Source organism: Protopterus annectens, chromosome 14.part0 (genome assembly GCF_019279795.1).
Source record: "Protopterus annectens isolate FY-2018-M chromosome 14.part0, PAN1.0, whole genome shotgun sequence".
In the NCBI taxonomy this organism is placed as follows: Eukaryota; Metazoa; Chordata; order Ceratodontiformes; family Protopteridae; genus Protopterus; species Protopterus annectens.
In genome coordinates this window covers 1,155,474,702-1,155,500,158 of record NC_056748.1, presented here as the reverse complement: position 1 = coordinate 1,155,500,158, position 25,457 = coordinate 1,155,474,702, and the positions used below count along the sequence as shown (strand labels likewise).

General features: G+C 40.4%; 1 protein-coding gene across 4 annotated transcripts in view; it reads left to right on the top strand.

Moving 5' to 3' along the window:
• Positions 1–25,457, top strand: part of ARFRP1 (ADP ribosylation factor related protein 1) — a 1,146,156-nt gene that overhangs the window by 300,623 nt on the left and 820,076 nt on the right. The window lies entirely within an intron of this gene.

Here is a 25,457-nt window from a genome sequence, read left to right as displayed (position 1 = left end):
TTTTCTAGAAAATAAATGTATGCTTAGCAATTTTGTATCTGGTCCTCATGTCACTAGGAGACAATCTGATAGAGAGAAGTGGCTAGGAGATATTGTTCTCTAAAGCATTCAAGTGTTTTCCCAGCTGAGAGAGAGAGCTATAAAGGTAAGACAAAACCAGATAACACTTAGCAGAAGCATAGGCTGTACCATGCTTCTTAGCATAAATAACTTTTCTTTTAGGTTACCTTAAATCTGCAAGTGTGGCATTCAGATTGGAAGATTACTTCCTATGAGGAGGGTAAAACTTCAATATTTGTAGATGTACATAGTTTTGTGTATTAAGTTAAAAGGTTTTGGGGGGGTGTTGGGATGTTTTTTTTGAGGGTTTTCAACAAAATAAAAAGTCTTGTAAGATGTGACATACCCTCAAGAAACAATTGCATAAATGATCAACCTGCCAAACAGTGCATGCATGTAACACAAAAGCTGGAACTAGACATTTAACAAAAAAGATATTATACGTAAAAGGCGAGAATGAATGCTTTCTCTAATGTCTTTAAATGTCAATGGTCTCACAAATAAATACAAAAAAGAAAGTGTAGTGAACTGTATTAAAAAAATATAGCGTGCAAATAGCTATGTTACAGGCGATATACTTGGAGAGAATTGAACATGTGAATTTGATGAAAGGTTTTCAGGACCGATATTCAGCTGAATAACTGTGGCAAAGGAAAAGTGGATTACTTATATTAATTGCAAGAGGAGCTCCAATAGTGGTAGAAGAGAATAAAAAAGATTGTGGTAGATTTGTAGTACTAGCAAGGGAGGAAGATTACACTGGAATGACTTTATATTCCACCTAAAACCGCTATAATGGAGCTTAAGAAAAAGTTGGGAGAAATAATCACCTTTCAGAAAAGAGTATAGGTGGGGACCAGAATTTGATTTACAACAGTGAAGATGTGTCTGGATTACCCAGAAGGGAAATATAACAAAGAAGGGTAGATTTCTGAAGAAATTTATGAAAATATTTGGCATGCAAGATGTGAATTGAGTACTAGGTATTCATTGCGAATTTACATATTACTCCCAAAGATACAAAAACTGCGCTATGCTAGACAGAATTTACATTTCACAGGAACCATGTGCATTTAATTGAAGGTCTTGATACACACCCAATAACTATTTCATATCATGCGGCAATAATAACTAAAATAAAAATGCAGGGTAATGAAATAAAAAGGAGACATTGGTGCTTTCCCACTTATCTGTTGAAAAGAGAGGAATTTAATGAATGGATAGTGGAAATTGTTCAGCAACTAGTAAAGAAGCTAGAAATACCTTCTGAAAATATAGCTAGGAAGTGGGATAAAATTAAAATGGAGTTTAAAAATAGGGTGCAATAAGAATTATTTAGAGGGACTGACAAATGTTGAAGTATTGCAAACTAGGAGGAATCCCACAGAAAAAGACGATAAATGGCAGAATGCTAAAAAGAAAATAAGGAATTACCTCAGTAATATGCATGAGTTTAGAAAGACTGCTGTTAAGCACCTGTTTTTTTCTTTTTCTGATAATAGCTCTAGAACATATAAATTTTTAGCACAAAGACTCAGGCAACAGAAAGTAGAAAGGGCTGTTACCAAGCTTAGGGAACATATATCAAGGAAGATAAACAAGATCCTGTTGAAGTATTCGCAGTAGTTGTGAAATTCTGTATAAAGTAGAGAAATATGGAAATCCACAAAAGGTACAAATGGAAATGTTTTTGGAAGAATTAAATATGCCAAGGTTAGAGGTTGATGAGGCTCAATTAATAACAGTATCAGAGGAGAAGAGATAAAATGGTTATGTATAACCAATGTACAGTAATGTCACCTAGAATAGATGATATTCTTGTGGTAGTTTGGAAGCTAGAAGGGAAAAAACTGTAAAGATATGTAAGGTTTCTTTAACAGTATTTTAAGAGGAGGAGAAGTACTAACATCCTGAAAGAAAGCAGTGGTAGCTGTAATTTCTAAAGAGGGTAATGATCCATCAGATCCAGCTTCATACATACCCATTTCATTACTAAACTTTGATTATAAAGTGTTTGTCTGTAATGGCTAAAAGAATGGTAAATGTGATGCCAAAATTGTTAGATATGGATCAGTGCAGTTTTGTGGAAAGAAGACAAACATTTGACAACATTAACAGAACGTTGATGATCCAGAGGGAAGCAGAATGTAAGAAAATACGACTGCTGGTGGGTGTTGATGCAGAGAAAGCATTTGACAGAGTAACCTGGGACTTGGAGCAGGTCAATGGAAGCATTTGCATTCCCTGATGAAGTTATAAGGTTGATTAGTTGGATATATAAGGGATCAGAGACAAAAATTAGTGTGTGAGCCTCTCTGATAATTTCTGCTTGAACAGGGGAATCAGGCAGGAGTGTCCTCTTTTCCCTTTGTTATTTGCATTGTGGTACAGCGGTAGCATTGTTGCCTCACAGCAAGAGGTTCTCCTGTTTGATTCTCGGCTGGAGTGCCTTCTGTGTGGAATCTGCATGTCCTTCCCACGGTCAAGTGGCCTCCAAAAGACATGCGTGAATGTGGGTGCCTTCGTTGAAGGTTGGGCGTTAGGCTGGCAATTCGGCACCATAAAATATACTGCCAATCATTAGCGGACCGGAGTTCCACTGTGGTGACCCCTAACTGGGAAAAGCCAAAAAGACAAAGAAAATAAGAGATTCAGAAGTTCAAGGATATACTTGGTACGGTAGTCAAGAAAAGCTGGCTCTGTATGCAGATGATATTATTTTATACCCGATAAAACCAGAAGAGGACCTTACAGTCTTGTGGAATATTTTGGGACAGTTGAAATCTTTTTGGAATACAAAATGAATGAAGCTAAAACAGACAACCATGTACCTACACACAAATTGTTTAAGCAACATCCGTATTTCAGGCAAGATGACAGTGCCGGCTCCCGTTGTGCACTTTTTTGTTTTTATCTTATATTTTCATTGACTGTTGATGTGGTGGTCTGTTTAGCCTGGTTGGGTGTGCAGCTGTTTGTGGCAGTGGTGTCCGTGATGTCCTTGATGTCCTCATTTGAAACTTGTATTTTTTTTTTTTTTAATTTGGATTGCAAACATATGGAAGGTGGGGCCTTCTTTGGCGAGTTGGCTGGTACTGAATACGGGAAGTGGAGGCAGTAACCTTGTCTGCCAGTGTGACTTAAAGGGAACGGTTTTGTTTTCGTCTGAGGTAACTGGACTGGATTTGGGATGGTGCTGATGGGTTGGAGTATGGACCGGTGACGGTGACTGTATGGATGGTAGAAATTTAGGAAGTTTGTCTGGTTGTGGCTATTCAAGCCTGAAGGTAGTGGCGGTTCTGTCTGTGGTGTCTGAAGGAAGGTCAGCAGAAAGGACTGGGATTGGATGTTGCTGGTGATGGAGTGGTTGTTTGGGCCTGCAGGTAGTGGCGGTTGTGAGGGTCTGTGAGTGTCTGAAGGAAGGTTGGAAAGAAGGACTAGGACATAGATGTTGCTGGTGATGGAGAGGGAGATGGTGGTGTAGAGGCTTGATTGCTGTTGTCCATGGAATCATGGTCAGTTTTTGAAGCTTCTGTGCCTTCGGTTGGCTTGTACACTGTTGTTGTGTATGTTTTTTGTATTCTGTGTTGCTGTGCATTTCTGTTTGTGCGTGAGCTTGGAGAAACAAAATTTTGTTTGTCTGTATACTTGTATATAGTTGAATGACAATAAACTTAGTTTTTACTTTTTGATATTTATGGGAACATGATAAAATGAACTGTTTAGGTGTATTAAAACTAATAACGGTGTGGCAGCTATGGATATGTGGGAAGAGACTAAACAAAAGATAATACAAAAACTTATAAATTGACAGCTCTGTTATATGGATATGGATAGTAAGATACAAGTAGTTAAAATATTTTTAGTCCCTTTAGTTTTATACACAGGTCAGACATATTTTTATCAACCAGAGGTGAAGTTGTGGATAGCAATTAAAGAGCTGAAGAATTTTATCTGGGAGGGAAAGACGACAAGAGTCAAGTGGGATAAACTGATGCTTCTGATAGAATAAGGCGGATTGGAATTGCCCAATGTTAAGGGCTATTTTAGAGCTACACAGTTAAGGCTCCTACATATAGCAGAAGCAGAAATATATAATTCAAAGCAGAAAAGGATGATGATGAAATGGGAGAAATTCAATAAACAATGAGAAACTGGGATTTTGGATGTAGACCTTTAAGGAGAATAACAATAACCATACAGAATGACATAAAAAACTTTTAGCACATAAAGTAGCAGAAAGTATTCTAAGAACCAAGCCAACATGGGAGTGTAAAAAGGAGATTCTGCCTATAGAGATGACTGCAAATAGGGATAAAGACAATAGGCAAGACTAGCTCTCAACTAATCAGGGACAACTTTCAACAGAATCAGGGAGAAATCCAGAAAAAATCAGGGACACATTTAAAATCTTAGTGCTGTTAACTTGAGACATTGACAGAATCAGAGCATGTTAATTAATACACATTTTCTGAAGTAAAAAAAGTCTACAACTCTTAATTTTTGTCATTATTCATTAAGTGTAATTTATCATCTTTCCTCCAAAAGTCACTGGCTTTAGGAGGGTTTAAGAGGGACAGAGCTAAAAATCGAGTTAAAATCAGGGATGTCCTTAAAAATCAGGGACAGTTGAGAGGCTGGAATTTATTAGAGAAAACTGGCAAAGGAACAAAGGTGCATTAGAAGCAAATAACTAGAGAGAGAAAGGTAATATAATGGGAAGATGCCAAGAAAATAATTTATTTGGACTGCAGGTAGGAGATTGAAATAGGGTCGGGGAGGGATCCTTAATGAAATGCCAGCACTGGTATATTTTTAGTAGAATCTAGAGCACAAAAAAGGAATAACTATTAGAGCATGCAAAGTATTACACGATAGCTATAAGAATCAGTCGGGGGGGTAGGAAAGGATTGGGAAGAGAGATTGGGTAAACAATTCACAAATAAATAATGGGGGATATATGTTTGTCTCCCAAATATGCAGCAAAATGTAGAAGATTTAGGATTTCTGCTTGGAAATGTTTACATAGATATTCTTATACCCCAAGTCGACTCCATAGAATTTGTCCTTAGATAGACAGCAAATGTTGGAGGTGTGATGGGAAAGAAAGAGGTAATTGGGAACATATGTTCTGGGAGTGTAATGAATTGGTAGACTTTTAATGATTCTCTGCAGACTACACTATGTGGGTAAGCAAATTGGTGTAACTAGGGAAATTATTTTTCTGAGCTTTGATACAGAATCAGAATTGCTTAGACATAGCAAGGCCTCGCTGAATCTAATTATGGTGGCTGCCAAAAAAAAGCAATTACTAGAAAGTGGAAGTCAGAGTCTAAACCAGCTATACTAAAAGTAGTGAATATAGTAACAGAGATAAAACAACTGGAATTGGGATCATTAGAAAAGCGTAGGAGCAAATTACATAGGAAAAAATGGTAACTATGAGAAAGGTACATACAGGGGTCAGAATAATGTTTAAAAGAAGACAAGATTCGAATGACCTATGTAATGTTTGACTGACAATGATTGAGTAGATTATAAGTGATGTATAATGTTTACAACTAAAATTACGTCAATATGTGCTGTGATGTAAAATGCTTGCAACTGACTACTTCAGTATAGTTTGTTTTCATTTATATAAATGTATGATTACCTGTGTCATAAATTATAATAAAGATGGTGCTTGTTAAAAAAAAAAGTGTGAGATGCAAGCTTTTCATCAAAAGGAAAGAGAAAAGTTTTTAAAAGTTCTGCTTAAATATACCAAGTTACACTTGTGACCTGTATGGTGATACTTTTTGTACTTCTCTGCTTTTCGTCCATGTTTTAGCCAGAAAGTTATCTGTTTGGATTTTTTTACTTTGTTCTAGAAACCTAGTCTTTTAGCTTCATTTCAGCTTTGGGAAGATTGTGCATTAACTGCAAAATTTTGGAATTGTTTATACAGTATACTGTATCTTTTATTTCCTTAAGTAGAAATACATGTAAAAGGTAGTTTTTGTATTTTGAACCCAGCCCGGGGCCTCAGTCTCGTAGCTTCATTTGCATTTGTGGCAGAACTGTGATCTGTTGCCAGATTTGAGCCTCATGCTCATTACAGTTTTACTTGTAACTTTCTGCATAGTCTGATTCCTTAGTCTGTGGTGGGATTGCAGTAGTGACAGTATTATGATTTCTGCTCTAGAATTATTTGTGCTCCAGTACTTTATATATATATATATATATATATATATATATATATATATATATATATATATATAATCTTCTTAAAGTTGTCTTACAGTGCCTTTCTGTTTACCTTGCTACTGTTTTTCCCCTTTTCTTTGAATCTGCCCCAGCCCCTACTGAGACATTAAGCTTCTGAAATTCTAACCATAGGACTTGAGCTTCAGTTTGAATTTTTCCCAGTCTTCTCTTGTGTTTTTAAAAGTCTGTGTCTGTTCTGTCCTTTATGGTAATCTGATTTCCAAAGTCCCTCCCTCCCCTTTCATTGCTATTGTCTGTTGTATAACTTGTTTAAGTACTTTCCCACCCATTATTTTCCATATGTCCATAATATTAAGTGCCCCCACCCAGCACTTGCTCCTTTCTGCTTGGCACCTTCATCACACTCTGAGGGCGTCCTGAGTTAACCCTGCTCCATCCTTGACAGAAAAAATATTTTATTGTTTTGCACTTCAGTTAACTGTTCAGAGTGTTACAGCTTTATTTTTACTTTATTTATTGCCTTTAAGTCATTCTAAAGGTCCCTAATACTTGAAATAGCCTTGTCAAGGTATTTTAAGTTGTTTTGTTGTAGCATTCCATTCGCTATTTTTCTTGGTGTTTTTACACCAAGAGGTTAGCAGCACCTTGTTACAGACACAAACGCCCAAAACTAGATATCTATAAAACTACTCTTAGAACGGAAACCTGTAATTTAGTTGACTAAAACAAAGCCATTATGTGGAGACCACCTTAGAGCAGCTAGTTTGCACATTAAAGAGGACCACTAACAAGTCTTATGACAGTCTAACCTAATCTAGTGCCAAACCCCAGAGACCACCCAAAGATACCTTTGTGTAACAGTCCACAGCCTGCAGTAGCCCACCCAAATTCAGGTCCAGACAACATGGATATGCAATTTCTAAATTTTTCCTTACTCTGCTTGGTAGATATGGACATCCTGAGACAGTGAAGCACTTGTTTCATGTCCACATACAACCATTTAATCCTTAAAGAAAGAAACACAGCATGGGAGAGATGCACATACACAGTTTCACTGGAGGCAAAAATCTTGGATACAGACATGGATGTCAAGAACACACACACACACACACACACACACACACACACACACACACACTGTCCACTACGCATAGTTTCTGCCATACACATAGACCTCCTTATGTTGATGCACCAAAAAGCTGTCTTCCCAAACCTCAAAGAACTCCTAAGCCTATAAATGTCAGTGTCTATCCTCTACAGTCTCTAAAGGGCTCACCAAAAGTAACACCAGGCCCCACACCTATGGCTACACTCCAGGACTGTTGGTCAGAGGAGACTCCATTGTATGACAAACAGATGCCCCACTCACCAGACTGAACAAGAAGATAGCATTTAGTTGCTTATCTGGAGTTAGATCCACAAAGTTATATTCACACACACACATCACTACACCACAGGTACCAGTATGATTCTGTCATAGTCCATGTGGGCGTTAATTACCTGAGATGGACTTCCTTGGACTATATGAAGAGAGACATTGTTGATCTCTCTGAATGTGTGTCTCAAGCAAGTATATATCTTGCATTGAACAGCATTCTACCTTCACAAAGGATGATGCCACAGTATGAACAAAAGAAGACTGCGTTCAATAATTGGCTTAGTTTCTGGTATCTTTCCAGAGGGATTCAACATTTGTCAGCATGGGAAGAATTCACTAACAGACTATGTTGCTTTGCACCCGTCTCCCCTAAGCTTAGAAATATTGGCTAAAACTTTATCCGCTCCTTAGAGCAATTTTAAGCGATGCCAAATTGACAAAGCTACCAATATAGCAAACAAAACCCAAAGGAAACTAAAGGTGTTACTCCTGAATACTAGGAGCGTAAACAAGAAGCACCACATGCTACAAGCTCTCCTCACGCTGGAGAATATAGACATCTGTGCCGTTATATGACATGGTTTAAATCTGTAAAAAGTTCTCTGACAGTACAAGGCTTCAGTGCCTTCCACACATTTAGACCATCAGTTGCACAGACAGGGACAAAAGATGGAAGAATCTCAGTCTGTATTAGCAACAAGCATAACTCTAGTTTGGTTAAACATTAAGATTCCCTGGAATTTATCCATGTGCAAATCACCTTAGACAAAGTCTCATACTGTATGCTAACAAGCTATAGGTCATGCTGTATGCCCCTAGAATCCCATATCTTGTGCCTAGCCCTACTGGTGACACTCACTATTAAACCAAATACTGCATTCATGGGAGACTTTAACTACCCATTTATAGACTGGGAAGCATACACTGCCTCATACTCAGACACAATGATTCCTGGACTTTATTAACCCAAATACCATTGATCAGATAGTGCATGCATCCACCTGACGTTCAAACATACTGGACCTGGTACTCACCAGTATGGGAGAGCGCTGACTAGTCTAATTTGCAAAGCCATGGAATCTATTTTCATGGAAGTGATCAGCAAAGACATAGTCAACCTTTAGGCACTAGTCACAATCCAGTTTGGCTTTTGCAAGGGAAGGTCATGCTTATTAAACTTGGTGGACTTCTTTGAGGAGGTCACCAAAACAATGGCCGAGGAGAAAGTGGTGAATACCGCATTCCTGGACCTGGCTAAGGCATGTTCAGTGCAATACCCCAATTGGTATAGTTAACAAACTCAACAAACTGGACATAAACCCCAACATAACTTGCTGGATTGCCAGCTGGCTCACAGCTGGAACCAGGAAGTCAGATCTCATGAGCCCATTTCCACTTGGAGATCGGCTCAAGGACTTTTGGCTGACTAAGTTTACAGAAGACTACAAATTAGGATCTATCATAGATTCCCCCATGACACAGATATCGTGCAAAAGGATGTAACACAGAAAAATGACAGTTGCCAAAATCATGAATTAAAACTCGGTGGCAAGAAGTGCGTTCTAGTGCCTTTTGGGAAAAGTGCCAAACAAGCTAATTACGTCATCAGTAAGAGGGGTTTATGTCCAGTAGTAAGGGATCTGGGAACATATGTAGACAGTAATCTGGCCTTTGACCAACATGTGGCCAAGGTGTAGTAAGGGATCTGGGAACATATGTAGACCGTAATCTGGCCTATGACCAACATGTGGCCAATGTAGTAAGAAAATCATTCTGTGGTGCCCAACTTACAAGTAAGGGCATGACATCCAAGTCGAAGGAAGTCATAATGCCACTTTATTCAGCCCTTATCAGACCTGTCATTTAGTATAATTTTCCCTTAAGCATGTACCTGACCAGACATCTGCAACAGTTAGAACACCCACAAAATTTCCTCACTCGGATAATCCAGGATATAAACACATTGTCTTATGTAGATTGCCTTAAAGCCCTGTCTCTGTACCCAGTCTCCTATAGGTTACTGAAAGGCAATCTATGTCTAGCATAAAAGGCGTCCTCTGATCAAGCTCCAGTAGAGCTTTTGCACATTCGCAAAATGAAAAGCATCAGAACCACTAAATCCAAGGATTTAAATTTTGCTTGTGGCTTGAATAAAGCACGTTTGTAAGACAGATGTGCATGTCAGAGGATCCCTCTGCTCTGGAACAGACTATCCATTCATTTGAAGCAGAGTCCATCCCAAACCCTATTTAAACGTAACCTTGACCAATGGATGGGAAATCAGAAATTCACCCTGGGTGTGGCCATCATTTCTCTGATTGTTTGGGCATTACTGTCTACCTCTGCCTAACAACTGCCCCCACATAACCTTTAGAAACTTCCTAGCTAACATACCCCCTTCTAATAAACACCCTTGATACACAAGGACACAATTGGTTTGGGTTGCACGGCTAAGCTTATAAAGGCTCTGGTGGTCATTAGCCTAATATATGCCTATAAGCCTGTAATTTTAGCGTTTCCTTATACAAGTACCTCACGGTTAAGTCATTTCTTATATTTACATATAACGCACTTACTTTTGCAGAACTGTTCTGATAGATAAGAAAATAAAAAAATACCTTCCTAATTTAACATCACTGGTATTGGCAACAATCAGTGATAAGACTGATATGACTCCTACACCTCACATTTAGAATACATGTGCATACTTCATACAACTACTGTGTAATGTAACATGCAGTTGACTTCAAGAAGTGTGTACTGCATGAAGCTTTGTGATTATGCTCCAATAACTTTTAAATAACATGCTGGTTTAGTGCTACTCTAGTGCAAGACCTGCCCTTAACTTTTGGAAAGGTGCCTAACAACTGTTGAGCACCCCTACATGCTATTAAGATTACGTCTGTCACTAAAAGTAGACATCGCTGGCCAGTAAACAGCAGCTGCAACAGGACATAAAACTGCCTTGTTTTAGATCCTTTTCCTGCGTGCTGTCTGCAACATTACAGCCAATCTTTTCAATTTAGACAGGCAATACGTAAGGACATCAACCACTTCTCCACTGCTTTACTGGCTTTCAAAGCTGGAAGAACACTTTGCATTTTATTTTAAATTTGCATTTATGTAAGTAATGTATGGAGCAGATATATCTCCATGCACTACAAAGAATTAAAATCTCTAACTTTGCTCTTGAGGTGAATTTCTTGGCATGCATGTCTTGAACAGATAATGTAGAGGATTATGATAACTTGCTTGTTATGTGTTCGAGACATGGATGCCAAGAAATTCACCTCAAGAGTGCAGCACGAGCTGTGAATCCTGACCTCAAGAACACATAACACAGGGTTATTGATAGTGAGACAATCATAATTCTTTGTAGTGCATGGAACTTTATCTGCTCCATGTACTGACAATGAAAAAAATTCATTAAGTATTTTGCCAGCTTTAAAAGCCATAAAACACTTGGTGGACACTGTCAGAAAGGTAGTGTAACACTCAGTTACATTTGCACTCACCTTTCATGCCTTTCTACAGCCTAGATTTTCATAGAACATCTAAATTCTTGCCTCATGTTTTGGTCCTCATAATATCTGCGTTTTTTGAACAAACCACTGGTGATTGAAGTCACTAAATAATGATGTACATTTGAATTTGAGATCATGGCCTTCAGATTATGCAGCCGAACACACCCACACCTTGTTATTCTAACTTTCTAAGGTTTTTTTTTTTTTTTTTTTTTAAATAAAGGCAGTTAGGGACATGGTAAGGGTATGGACAGCTGGCAGAAACAAATGTTTTGTTGTACAGTTGTCATTTGCTAGTCAGTACAGGTACAGTTTAGTTCCAAGTGCAAGAACCAACTTAGCATTGGATGCTTAATTATTAAGTTCGGGTCACATGCCACTCTGAAAATTCACTGGTTTCTCTTTTTCCAAATATTGGAGAATAAACACCTGAGTTCCATGCACTACATACATTTTATGATCAGGGACCCAATCACAATCCTCTGCTATACACACATTGGTGATAAAAAGGGAATTTTTTTCTCTTAGTTTCCTTCATTATCCTTGTAATCATTAATAACAAAGTAGAAAATAATGCTTTGCAATCCACAACAAGTTTAAAATAGTCCACAAACTTCCACTGTCTTCTCCCTTCTTCCCTCCACTTTGTCCCATGTTTTTCATATAGAAATATCCCTTTACAATTTGCTTGTTTGTATTCTGCTTCTAGATTCTTGTTGTTCCTCCTCTTCATCTTTTTGATCATCCAACACCGGAGCTGAAGTCAAATGTTCTTGTTTTTCTCATCAGCATCTCTTGCCTTTTGTTTTTTTTTTTTTTTCTGTTACTCAATCATTTTCCTTTGAAACATTGTAAAAGGTTTTACTGATACGTTTTGCCTGTGGGTTGTGCCATTGTCAGGGGAACAAGAAGCAGGAGCTCTTTCAACTTGCTGACTCACTTTTTGTGGGATAAATTTTGATTTTCTTTTCCACCTGCTCTGCATCCAAAAATCTGTACTTCTGGAAAAAAAAATATTCTGAAGACAGCTGGCTATAACAACTTGAATGTCATCTCTGCCTCTTGACACCCCCTGATTGCAGGGATAAACTTGCTTCTCTCTTCCAGAAACACTCTGATGTCCCCATTTGATAGTACTTTAACCTTTTGCCACATTTTGTTAGGAGGGTCTCCTTCTGCTAAATTGACTGTATCTTTCCTACTATAGGTCTGAGCTTCTTTCTGATTGTGAAATTTTGAGCATAGACACTGTGTGCCATTTGTTTTAACAGATCCGGTTGTGGAATACCAGTCTGTTTGCTTATTTGTACTTTCATAAAATTAATGCACGCTGTTCCTTCCTTTTTATGTGATACAACAGAAAAATCACAGGATATCATGTTGTCATTTTCATTCATTCCTCATCCATTGGGTTTGGATCCAATCCTTAAATCCTACTCGGCCGTTACTAAAGCTCATGGCCACCAAAAATATCTCGAGCTCCTCCCTTTTCCTTAATGCAGCAATTCTAACACTTCTCAGACCTTCTTTGCTGCTTTAGCATGAAGACGTGGTTGCCTTTGGCTCTCAAGCTAAATCAGCTTTATACCTCCCTTTCTACACTTTGAGTGCACCTGTCTTACCATTACTGGTGTTTCTATCCTTTATATCCTTTTTTAGGGTAATCTTATTACCATCGCTGGTATTTTTCTGGCTTTAAAAAAAATTCTTCCTTACTTTCTTCTTTTATTAGTGTAGGAATAATGTCTGAGAAATCCGCTTTGGTTTGTAAACATATGTACGGAATGTTGACATAAAATTCCTCTCACGTGTTATCCATGTGTTGTTTACACCCTCAGCACCTCAATGTTGAATGCAAAATCTGTCAGTGATTCAATCTTAGGGCCTTAGCTGATCAGAAGAATAAATTAATATTAAAAGAGCTTCTTCCTTCTTTTTCGGAAGCCTTATCTGGGGCTCAACCCCCCATCTAATCACAAGGCAAAAGAGTTTTCTAGGCCTTCTGGAACCTCTACACCATCCTTGGATCCTCCCAGTGAACCACTGAGGAAAAAGACCAAAAAATTGGATCCAAAACGTACTGCTGCATCGGCGTCTGACATTAATTCGGCTTTGTCAGATCCAAAGCTGTTATCAAGGACAACGTACTCTTCTTCCCTGGATCCAGTACCATCTTGCATAGCTTCTCCCTTCTTGGATATAAGTCAGTGCTCAAAATCCCCTTCAATGGCATCTTCTCATTCTTCCAGAATTGTCACTGAGGCAGATGTGGACAGGATGATGAGGAAATTCCTCACTGCACAAATACAGATGGGAGTCATTCCGGCTCCTACCTCTTTGGGTCAGGAAGTTGTTATAAGCACTGCACCACCCTTTTTGGCTCCTTCACTGATCTGACCAGTTGTTTCAGTGCCCTTGGATCATAGTCTTCTAGGACCATCAACTTCAGATCCAAAGATATTAGTCTCTTTGTATCCGAGGCTCTGGCTCCTTCTATTTTGGATCTGGATGACTCTCTGAGTGGGGTGCTCCTGTCGGATCAAAGGTGTTAGAGACAACTCTGAAATTTTCTGAGTCATCTCTGCCCCTCATAGCTTAGGCACCTAGATAACTCTGCTCCGACCTCTCCCTTGGGTTGGTTGCTTTTGGGGCAAGGGGAGCCAAGGGGTTAGAAGCTTGGCTCCTCAGTTCCATCTGCTTCCTTCTCCCTGGAGCAGTCTTCCTTTGTGATAGTGGAGAGGGTGTTTTCAGCTTTTGCAGGATGGACAGTTCCTCCCCCCTTGGATCATTCATCTGGGTCCCACATGTTTTTGTGTGCTGAGCCTCATTATTCTGGTTCACAGGGACAGTCTGTCCAAAGTCTCCAGGATACACAGCAGGGTATTACCATTTCTTCCAATACCTTTCCTGAACATCCCACTGAAGAGGTCCATAGGAAGAGGAAGTGCAAGAGGAGGCACTTGGATTCCCTCAGGAATTTCTCACCAAAGACACTGATTTTGACGAAGGGGAGGGGTCTCCAAGATCACCACCTGAAGTCAGCTCCTTTGCAGACCACCTTGAAATCATGAGGCAAAGAGGTGGTTGGTCAATTCAAAACCCTTCCTCAGAGGAGTCAGTGTTCCTGTAGGCTTTTGCATGTGACCCATCTACCTCCTGGGTGACTCCGCCCTCTGATGATCTCATTGGTTTGGTCTCTCTGTGGGTGTGGAAAAACCCAGACACAGTTGAGCCAATCCCCAGAAGACCAGATCAGATTCTGGCACAACCAGTAAGTAGGGAATTTTGGAGCAAGAGGGTGCATGTAGATGCCATGGTCTTAGTGGCGGCCACTAAAAAGGAACTCGTGGAACAGAGTTCCTTTGTTTATCCCCCAACAGTGAGTCTAGGTCAATGGACTGGTTTGGGAATTGTGTGTATGCTGTAGCGACATTTGCTGTCAGATCTCTGAACTACCTAGCCCATTTCACAAAACTTCAAAGGTATTTGATGAAGGAACTATCAAATTATTTTTCAGGAACCGTCACTGCTGAGGCTCAGGCTTTGGCATTGCAGCTGGCTATCCTATTTTATCGATTTCTAACTCATCCATGAGGCTTATCTCAAGGGTGGCGGGTTCAGGCATATCCATAAGGACATATGCCTGGATGCACTTGTGTGATTTGCCGAGCCCTCAAGTCCTTGTTCGTCTATGCTCCTTTTGACGGCAGTTCTCTAGCCCTCAAGTCCTTGTTCGTCTATGCTCCTTTTGACGGCAGTTCTCTGTTTGGCCTGAAAGTGAATGACACATTTCCGAGGTGCGAGAAGAATAGGAAGACCTTCTGTGCAGTGGGCATACATTTTTTGACTCTTCAAAAGACCTTTTCAAGGAGTCAATGAGGTGGTCAAAAGATAGGGTTTAGGGAGTCCCAAGGGTCCTTTCCAAGATCCACATGGAGATGGTTCCCACAGGGGGGAGCTCAAATGGAAGACGCCACCCTCACAGCAGAGCAGGCCTGCAGAACCAGGGGTCCAGAGATTCTTTTTCTGTAGACCCTATCAGCGCTCCAGAAAGAAGGCCCAGTTGTCCCCCTCTGGAGCCTGGCAAACGTCGTTTATTACTGCACCAGAAAGCCTGTCTAGAAATCACAAAAAATACTTGGGTGCAGAGAATTATATCCAGTGGTTATATAATTCCCTTTTCTCTTCCACCTCCGCCTCTGTGCAGCCTTCCTGCCATGCCACCCAGTCAGAAGAAATTAGCGGTAATAGAAATTCAAAGGCTGCTAGAAAAGAGAGTCATCCAAGAAGTCCCAGAAGACCAAATAAAATTCAGAACTTACCCAAGATTCTTTTTAGTAAAAAAAACAGGGGACTTGAGACCAATTTATCTCTGTATCTTGAACAAGTCAGTTCAACACACACAGTTTTGGATGGTTACAGTTCAGTCCATTCTGCCCCTTTTGGACAAGGTTGATTGGATGTGCTCAGTAGACCTTCAAGATGAGCACTGTCATATAAAATTGAACAGACAATCCAGAAGGTATCTACGCTTCCAGCTGGGAGCCAGTCAGTATCATTTCAGGGCACTGCCCTTTGGCCTCATCATAGCCCCCAGGGTATTCACCAAATGCATGGCAGTGGTAGCAGCTCACTTAAGACTACAGGGATTCCAGGTGTTTCTGTATTTAGACGACTGGCTCATTACTGCCGTGACCAGCCTTCTACTACTACAAGCACAGGATCGGGTTCTCCAGACTTGCTGCAACTTGGGGATAACCATAAACTACAGCAAGTGTCATTTGGAACCATCCCAGATTCTGGAATTTATAGGAGCAGTGTTCAATATGGAATCAATGACAGCTTCCCTTCCACTCTCAAGAGTAGTAACCAGTAGATTCCAGGTCAAGAAGATAATTTCAGTACCACAATTTCAGCTCAGTTGATTCTACAAGCTTTAGGGTCAATGTCAGCAGCCATAATTCTAGTTTCCCTTGCAAGATTTCATATGAGAATTCTGCAGTGAATACTGTCAACACAGTGGTCAATTCTTTATCACCCCATGTCAGTACAGATAAAAATATCAAAGCATGCAGGAAATATGTCTGGTGGTGGATTCAATCAGATCGCCTTTTACATAGCCACCTTTCATTCTCCCCCAACCCAAGGCCATAGTGACCAGGAACGCATCCCAGATTGGGGGGGGGGGGCACTTCCTGGGAAAGATGGTCCAAGGCACTTGGTCCCCCAAAGTAGCAAAAACGCATATCAATGTTCTGGAAATGAGAGCAGTGCGCTTGACTTTGCAGGCATTCCAAAATACTCTCTCTTTCAAGACAATTGTGATTCAAATAGACAGCATGTCAGTAGTTTGGTACATCAGCAAAGAAGGGGGAACTAGAGTCTTGCCTCTTGTGTCGAGAAGCCCTCCAGGTTTGGCAATGGGCGATCTCATCCATCCATTTTCTATTAGCAATGCACATTCTGAGGAAGTCCAACGTGATAGCAGACAAATTGAGCAGGTTCATTTTACTACCTCACAAGTGGTCTTTCACCGACAAAGTGACGGATATTATTTTCAGTCAATGGAGTCTCCTCTAAACAAGTGCAGCAGTTTCTTTGCCCTAATCTCCCCACTGGGGGAATCACCGAAAGATTATGTTCTCCACGATTGGCCCCCTCACCGGTCTTCTCTGTGCATATCCTCCAATTCCACTGATTCCCAAATTTCTACTGAAAGTTGCCCAGTTAAAGAGCAAGGTTATCCTCATTGCACCTTACTGGCCTCGACAGATTTGATTCTCCTTCCTTTGCCCTCACCTACTGTACCTATCATGGATTCTGTATCCGATTCCAGATCTCCTCTCTTACCCGACAGGCATTACACATCTGGATATTTCAGACCTCAAGCTAACAACATGGTTTCTCCAATTCCCTTGATAGCCAGACAGCCGATGCTGTCTTCCTGTATTTGCCACATACTTGTATCTTCACATAAGGCTTCCACAAGAAAACTTTACAGAAGCAAATAAAAAAGATTTGCTGTTTGGGCACAGCAAAAACACATTGACCCTTTTCATCTCCAGTACAAAATATCCTAGAATTTTTGGCAACAATTTTTAATGAGGGAGCTAGCTCCTCAACAATCAAAGTCCAGTTAGCAATTTCTGATTTTCACACTGGATTTGACAAGTCTTCCTTAACTTCATCTAAACCGTGTAAAGCCTTTTTAAGGGCCTCCTTCCTGCTCAGACCACCTTACAAAATCCTGTTCCACCATGGGATTTAAATTTAGTGCTACAAACCTTAATTCAATCCCCATTTGAACCAGCAGCTAAATGTGAACTTAAATTCTTGACCTGGAAAACTATTTTTCAAGTGGCCATTACTTCTGCTACAAGAATCTCAGAACTTCAGGCTTTATCATCTAAACCTCCTTACTTTATTTTTCATAAGGACAGAGTGACATTACGTACCAATGCATCTTTCCTTCCTAAGGTGGTGTCAGAGTCCGATATCTGTCAGTCAATTCATTTACCAGTTTTCTTTCCAAAATTTTCAAACAAAGGTGAATATGTTACATTACTGGATGTTCACAGACAGTTACGTTTTTATTTACGTAGAATGAAAGAGATCAGAAAAACGGACCAATTGCTTGTATTATTTGCAGATTCAAACCAGTTGCAAAGGTCACTTTAGCCAAATGGCTGACGGATTGTGTAATGTTTATATACAACAAGCTGGGCATAACCTTACCAAAACCTACAAGAGTACATTCAACAAGATCTATGGCAACTTCTATGGTATTTCATTCTAAAGTTATGGCAACTTCCATGGTATTTCTTTTCTAAACTTTCATGGAAGATGTATGTGCAGCTGCAACCTGGATAAATCCTTATACCTTTATCACTCATTACAAATTGAATCTGGTTTCTAGTGGAAGAGTAGCCTTTAGAGTCCACCCAGGAATTTAGGTAGCTTGAGACTCTGTCCCATTGGTTGAGAAATGAATGAAAATTGACAACATCAGATAAACAAGTTATGTACTCGTCATAACGTTGGTCCATCTGTGTTATCCGTTTTCATTCTTCCTCAACTTCCCACCCACAGCCCACATACCTTTCTCATATTTCACTTCTGGAAGAACGAAAGGCTAAAAGGACACTGCTGTCCTTCAGATTAAGATCCAGACAGGCTCTCTGTATGCTTAAGTCTTTCTAAAAAGTTTCAAACCTTTTCTATTGATATAGATTTATATTTATATCTGTTTATATATCTAGCTATCTGTATGTGTGTGTGTGTGTGTGTGTGTATGTGTGTATGTATATATATATATATATATATATATATATATATATATATATATATATATATATATATATATGGGTCTAGGACACATCCTCGACTAGCATATGTCCGAATCACAAAATATCAAAAACACATACACGAAAGCGCTTAACATCGAAAAGCGCTTCCGTGTATGTGTAGTTCAAAAAAATCTATTTTTCTGCAGGGGGGGCTTTGCCCCCTGCACCCCCCACACCCCCCCCTACTTTATTATTTTCACTCAGAAATAGCACTACAGTGGGGAAAAGAGAATTTTTCCTTACCCGCACTGTAGTCTGATCTACGAAACAGGCACACATACACGGAAGCGCTTGTCAATGTTAAGCGCTTGCTTTCGTGTATGTGTGTTCGATGTTTTGTGATTCGGACATATGCTAGTCGAGCATGTGTCCGGATCCCATATATATATATATATATATATATATACATATATATATATATATATATATATAGATATATATATATATATATATATATATATATAAAACAACAAACAAGATCTGAGGAGTGTTAGGTTTGGTGCATTATGGGAAAGGGAGGAGAGAGTTTTTTAGTGTCCACGAACTTTAGTAACGGATGAGTTGTATCCATGGATCTGATCCGAGCCCGGTGGTTTGAGGATGATTGAACATGTACAACACAGATGGAACGTTATGGTGAGTACATAACTTTTTTTTTTCCCCTCTGGGTCTTCTACGTTTACTGTTTATTGAGACGTTTTTTAAGAAGCCTCATTCAGTCAGTCTCATACATTTCATAGTTTTATCAGTTCTTCTGAATAGCTACTTAAAGCTACTTATGTTCTTTACAGCCTTTTTTCATTTGACTGTATGTATTTCTCCAATGTTTCACTTACTTTACTTTAATGAATTTGGGCATTTTGAGGCAATGTTTCAACTGCCTCATGTACACAGACAACCCTCTCCTCTTACCACCAAACACTAATATATGCGAGAGATGCAATTATACAGCCAAACTGGAGGCAAAGCTCTCTCAACCCAAGATTGGAACTGGCAGTCAAGAGGAGAAGGAAAATACCTGCAACACACCACCAGTCTCACATAGACCTACTAAACCAACACCAGCAAATAACACACACAAATACACGAAAACATACTCAGAGGCTCTAAATAAAAATCTGCAAAAGCAACAGAGTCCCTCAAAGCAGACACCCAAGCAACCTCCACACCACATCACAAACCATGAAACACATACATCACATAATCAGTGTGCCACACAATCACAGCCCTTAAGGCAAAATAACATACCCAACACATTAGTAATAGGCGACTCTATAGTCAGGGGCACTGATGTCCCACTAACTTAGCTGGACAAGGAAAAGGTTACAGTTAGCTGCCTGTCGGGCGCCAGGATCCGCCACATAACACAAGCACTCAGATCACTCCAGAACAAGTACAAATACGACTCTGTCATTTTCCATGTTGGTGTGAATGACCTGAGACATACCTCCCTGGACTACATGAAAAGAGACATGGAAGATCTCTCTGATCACGTAGCCCAGGCCGGTATGACCCTGACTAGCATCCTGCCCTCACCAAGAATGATGCCACAGTATAAAGAAAAAATGATCAATTTCAACAATTGGCTAAGTTTCTGGTGTTATTCAAAGGGGATCCAGTATCTGTCCACCTGGGATGACATGCTCGATAAGCTCCATTGCTTTGCAATTTATGGCTTGCACCTGTCACCCTTAGGCTTTCGAATACTGGCCAAGGCTTTTGCCGCCCCCATAGTGCCTTTTTTAGACAAGGCTCAAAAGAAAAACCCACCACCATAAATAGCACAAGTAACCAAAAACTGAGTGTAATGCTACTCAACGCCAGAAGTCTAAACCTCAAAATGCATACACTCGAGGCACTCCTCAGTATGGAGAACATCGATATCTGTGCAGTAACAGAAACCTGGTTTAAGGCTCCAGAGAGCACCCCAGCACTACCAGGCTATAACTCATACCAAACTTTTAGGCCACAGAACCCGGACCGAAACACAAAAGGTGGGAGTGTATCCATATTCCTCAAGGATACCCACACCTCCAGGTTAGTGGCACAGCACAATGCCTCAGAGATCATCCATGTGCAACTAACAATGGGCAAAACTGCAATTCAAAGTGTAGCTTGATACAGATCACCTACCATGACCCAGGACCCCCATTCCACATTTCTGGAGACACTGGAAAATATGAAGGTCCTACCAAACGCCCTAATATTGGGTGATTTCACTTACCCAAACATTAACTGGGAGAACTACTCAAGTACTAACTCCCTTGCTCAACACTTCCTAGAATTTATAAACTCGAATGCCCTGGATCAACTGGTCAACACCCCCACCAGAGGTGATAACATATTGAACCTGGTCATCACCAACATAGGCGACCGGCATTCTACACTGGAGGTAAAACCCTCGCTGGTTAGATCAGACCATAGTCTAATCACTCTGGATATTCACATTCTGCCCCCACCCCACCCCCAATCAAGGAAACCACCGTGAAAAACTTTTTGCAAACTTCACGTTACTTAAGACCAAGGTAGAAAGGTTGACAGCCCTCTTGCTAAAGGACAACGCTGTCCAAGCTGCTGAATCCCTTACAAAGGCACTCTATGAGCACCTGCAAGAATGCATGGATCATGCTAGCCCAAGCAAAACCAAGACTCACTCCTCCAAGAAAAGGAAACCAGTCTGGTTGACCCCTGCCATAAACAAGATATACAATAGGAGGAAACTAGTGCAGATAAGAGTAAAATCCCAAGAAGGAAAGACATCCCTGATTAGTATCAGCAAGAAACTACGATCCCTCATAAAATCATCCAAGGCTAGCTTTGAAAGAAAAACTGCCAGTGACTCCAAAGATAACCACGAAGTGTTCTTTAGCTATGTCAAGAACCTAAGTGGAAACTCTCGGATCTGCTCTGAGTTAGTGCAGAATGGCACAAAATACACTGAACTGACTGATATTGCCAACATTTTGGCAGACAGGTTTAGTGCAAACTTCACCCCCTAATGGTCCCATAACCATACCAGAAGAATGTAGTGCCCCGGCAATCACTGACACACAGGTTAAAACAGCCCTATCCAAAGCCAAAAATACAGCTTCAGTGGGACCAGACAGTGTCCCAGGCTGCGTCTTACATGAGCTCCAGAATGAACTAACCCCTCACCTAAACACACTGTTCAGACTCAGCCTCTCTACAGGCTACGTACCCATAGAGTGGCGCACAGCAACAGTTATCCTGCACCACAAAGGTGGAGCCACAACGGACCCCGGAAACTATCGCCCTATAAGCCTGACTAGCCTGGTCTGCAAGGCTATGGAGCACATCATCATGGAATTCATTAACAGAGACATTAGGAAACCAAACATTGGACCCTACCCAGTTTGGCTTTGTTAAGGGCAGATCATGCCTCCTAAACCTGGTGGACTTCTTTGAGACAGTTACCAAGGCTTTAGACGAGGGAAAGGAGGTCCACACAGCCTACCTAGACCATGCAAAGGCTTTCGACACCATTCCCCATTCTGGTGTTATAGACAAGCTCACCAGCCTGAACATAAACCCCTACGTCATGAAATGAATTGCCAGTTGGCTCACGGATAGAACCCACACTGTGAGAGTTGCAGGCTCTAGGTCCGACTCTAAACCAGTTACAAGTGGCATCCCCCAGGGCTCAGTCCTGGGACCCCTCCAGTTCGGTATATACTTCCAAGAGATACAGGCAAGCACAGGAGGACTATGGCTGACCAAGTTCGCAGATGACTGCAAACTGGGGGCCATAATTGACTCTCCAGCTGATACAGACATCCTCCAGAAGGGTCTCACTGAGGCGGATACCTGGTGTTAAAATCATGGCCTCAAGCTAAATGCCAGAAAGTGCATAGTCATTCCCTTTGGAAAAAACAAAGTACCCGTGAACTACCACATATGTGGTAGTCACCTATATACAGAAAATGTAATAAGGGATCTGGGGACCCAAGTAGCTAGTAATCTCTCCTTTGATAATAATATTGCCACGGTGGTTAGAAAATCCTTCTATGTGACCCACCTAATCACAAAAGGGTTCGCATGTGGAACAAAAGAGGTTATTGTGCCCCTCTACTCATCACTCATTAGACCCATCATAGAGTACAATGCCCCATTTGGGATGTACCTCACAAAACACCAGCTGGAAAGACCACAGAAGTACCTCACCAAGAGGATTACTGGCCTCAAACATATGCCCTATGCAGCCCTACTGAAGAAACTCCAGCTGTACTCGGTTGCATACTGCTTACTCAGAGGTGTTCTCTGCCTGACATACAAGGCCATGTCCAAACCAGAATTGATAGACATGCTCCGCCTAAAAAAAAAAAATAAATCCCCGAGAACCACATGGTCTAGGGATCTAAACCTCACCACAACAATAAATAGGACGTGCTGGACAGATAGATTCCTGTCCCAGAGACTCCCCATGCTTTGGAACAGGATTTCAATCTGCATTAGGTAGAGCCCCTCACTAACACTCTTCGAGAAACCTTGACGAGTGGATGGGAAACAGAAAATTTACCCCGGGGATCACTGCAGTGGCTCTGCTGGACAGAGGCAGAGGGAACTAATGGCTCTGTTGGACTGAGGCACAGGGAACTAATGGCTCTGCTGGACTGAGGCACAGGGAACTAATCTAAGGGGGCAGTGAAAGCCAACACATTCTGGCTAGGCTTATAGATGCCTTCGGGCAGATAGCCTAGTACTTGCCTATGAACCTGTAAACACTTATGAAGGCATTTGATTATTTTTTCCTGTACAGCCCCCTCCTGCACCAAAGTTTAAATCTGTTATGTTTTTGCTTAAAGGCTGCAAGGCTATTCTTCACTAGATTTTTTTATTCTCTTTTTATATTTGCTTTTCTATTACTTTTTCCAGATTTCATAGTTGCTGATATCCATGCAGTGCATTGGTTAAACCACCAGCTGAATTTTACCCTCTTATGTTTTTTCTGGCTGCTTTTCAGACTTCTTTTTTTCACACTGGGAAAGGTTTAAACAACCCATTCATCAGTGACAGCCATCTTGGAAGTCTCACACATTTGTCAGATATTAACTCAACTCAGTGCTTCAAGATTCACTTTTCTGTGTTCTTAACTATTTGGCCTTTTTCCATTTGTGGCCACCCAGAGAGGATTAAATTTAGTAATATGACAGCATCATTGTTGGAACTTCAAAGCTGCAGTAGTGTTTTTTTTTTTTAATAAAGTAGTACATGTGATTTGCAGTAAGTGGCACTAACCATTTTGTTTTGCTTTTTGTAATTATCATTAAGCCATTAGTTGTAAACTTAAATCGGATTTGCATGTGATTCTTCCCAACAGTTCCCAAATGCAGAATGCCTCCAGAGTCTTAAGATTTATTGTCCATATCGGCTGATCTGTAAGCTTTGCCTTCTGCAGTTGGTTTGTGTTTGTATGTTCTCTCTAACCTGTATCTGCTGATAAATTTCCTTTTTAAGTTGGGAAGTATACACTTATTTTATTTTACATTTGTTGACCGGGATAGTCCGACTGGATCGATGTCCATTTTCAGAGGAGGCCCGGGGAGATAAGCTCCAAAGCATACAGTACATTAACTAACTAATAAAACATAATTGCCTGTATGGTATTTCCAAAAATACATTAAATAACTATTAAGACGATTATTAAATGAATGGAATTTGCAAAAAATACGTAAGCAAACATGAGAGAGACAAGATCACAGGTTAGAAGATTCCCCTGCTTATAGTCAGGAAAGAATTAACAATAGTTGGTTAACAAGATTATTCACATTCATGTTGAGAGTTTTGCCAGGCTTGTTGCAGTGGCAAAGCCAGTGTAATGCCATATGTTGTTTGAGTTTAGTTTTAAATTGGCCTAAGGAGGAGAGCAACGTAATGTCAGCTGGAAGTAAGTTCCAGGCTCTACCTGCAAAGTTGGCAAAGAGGGAATCGCCAGCTGCATTGTTAGTTTTGATTGTCTGAATTAGTAGTTTGTTTGAGGATCGGAACAGTCTTGGATTGTTATGGGAGGTGATAATATTTCTAAGGGCTGGTGTATTATCTGGGTTATAGAGGATTTTGTTAGCCATGATCAGCAGGTTATATTGGATAAGACTGGGAAGTTATAGCCACCCCAGCTGTTTGAGGTTGATGCAGTGGTGGGTTCTAAAAGGCAGGCCTGTGGCAACCCTGGCAATGTGATTGTAACAGGTTGAGAGTCTACTTTGTGCAGATTTGTTTAGATTGGAGAGAAGGGGGGAGGCATATAAGTGTTGAACGTAGGTGAAAGTGAGCTATGGCCATCTTAGCTGGAGGGGTAAGGAAGGCTTCAATTCTATAGAGTGATCCAAGTTTTTTTATTGATGTTCGTGATTGTTTGATTTACATGTGGGTCAAATTTTAGGTTGTCAATAATGACTCCTAGTAGTTTTGTATAGGGGATGGGGAAAATAATTGTCCCATCTTTTGCATTTATGTTGAAGGAGAAAGGAGCAGATTTTTGAGTTGGTGAGAATAACAGCATTTTAGTTTTTTTTGTGATTGAGTAACAGTCTACGCTTAGAGAGCCAGTTTTCTACAGTGTAAAAGGTGGACTGGGTAGCAGCCCTCAATTCTTTGGGAGATGTAGTTGAGAAGATCAGGGTGGAGTCATCAGCGTATTGGATACAGCTGACGTTTGGTATGATACACTTTTAAATTTGTGTTTTTTTTCTCTGTGTTAACATAGTTTGACTCTACCCTCCTAGTTAGCATATGATGACGGTGTCTGGTAGCCAAAAGTTTCCACTTCCTTGAACCATAGAACTAGAGAAAATGTTAAGTTGTTCTGAAATGACAATATAAAGGGAAAATCTGAGCAAGAGACAGTGCAGAAGGCTTCCTTGCAGATCAGCTGATAAGGCAAATACTTACTGGCTTACTTTTTCATGTTAGACTTTCAGTAAT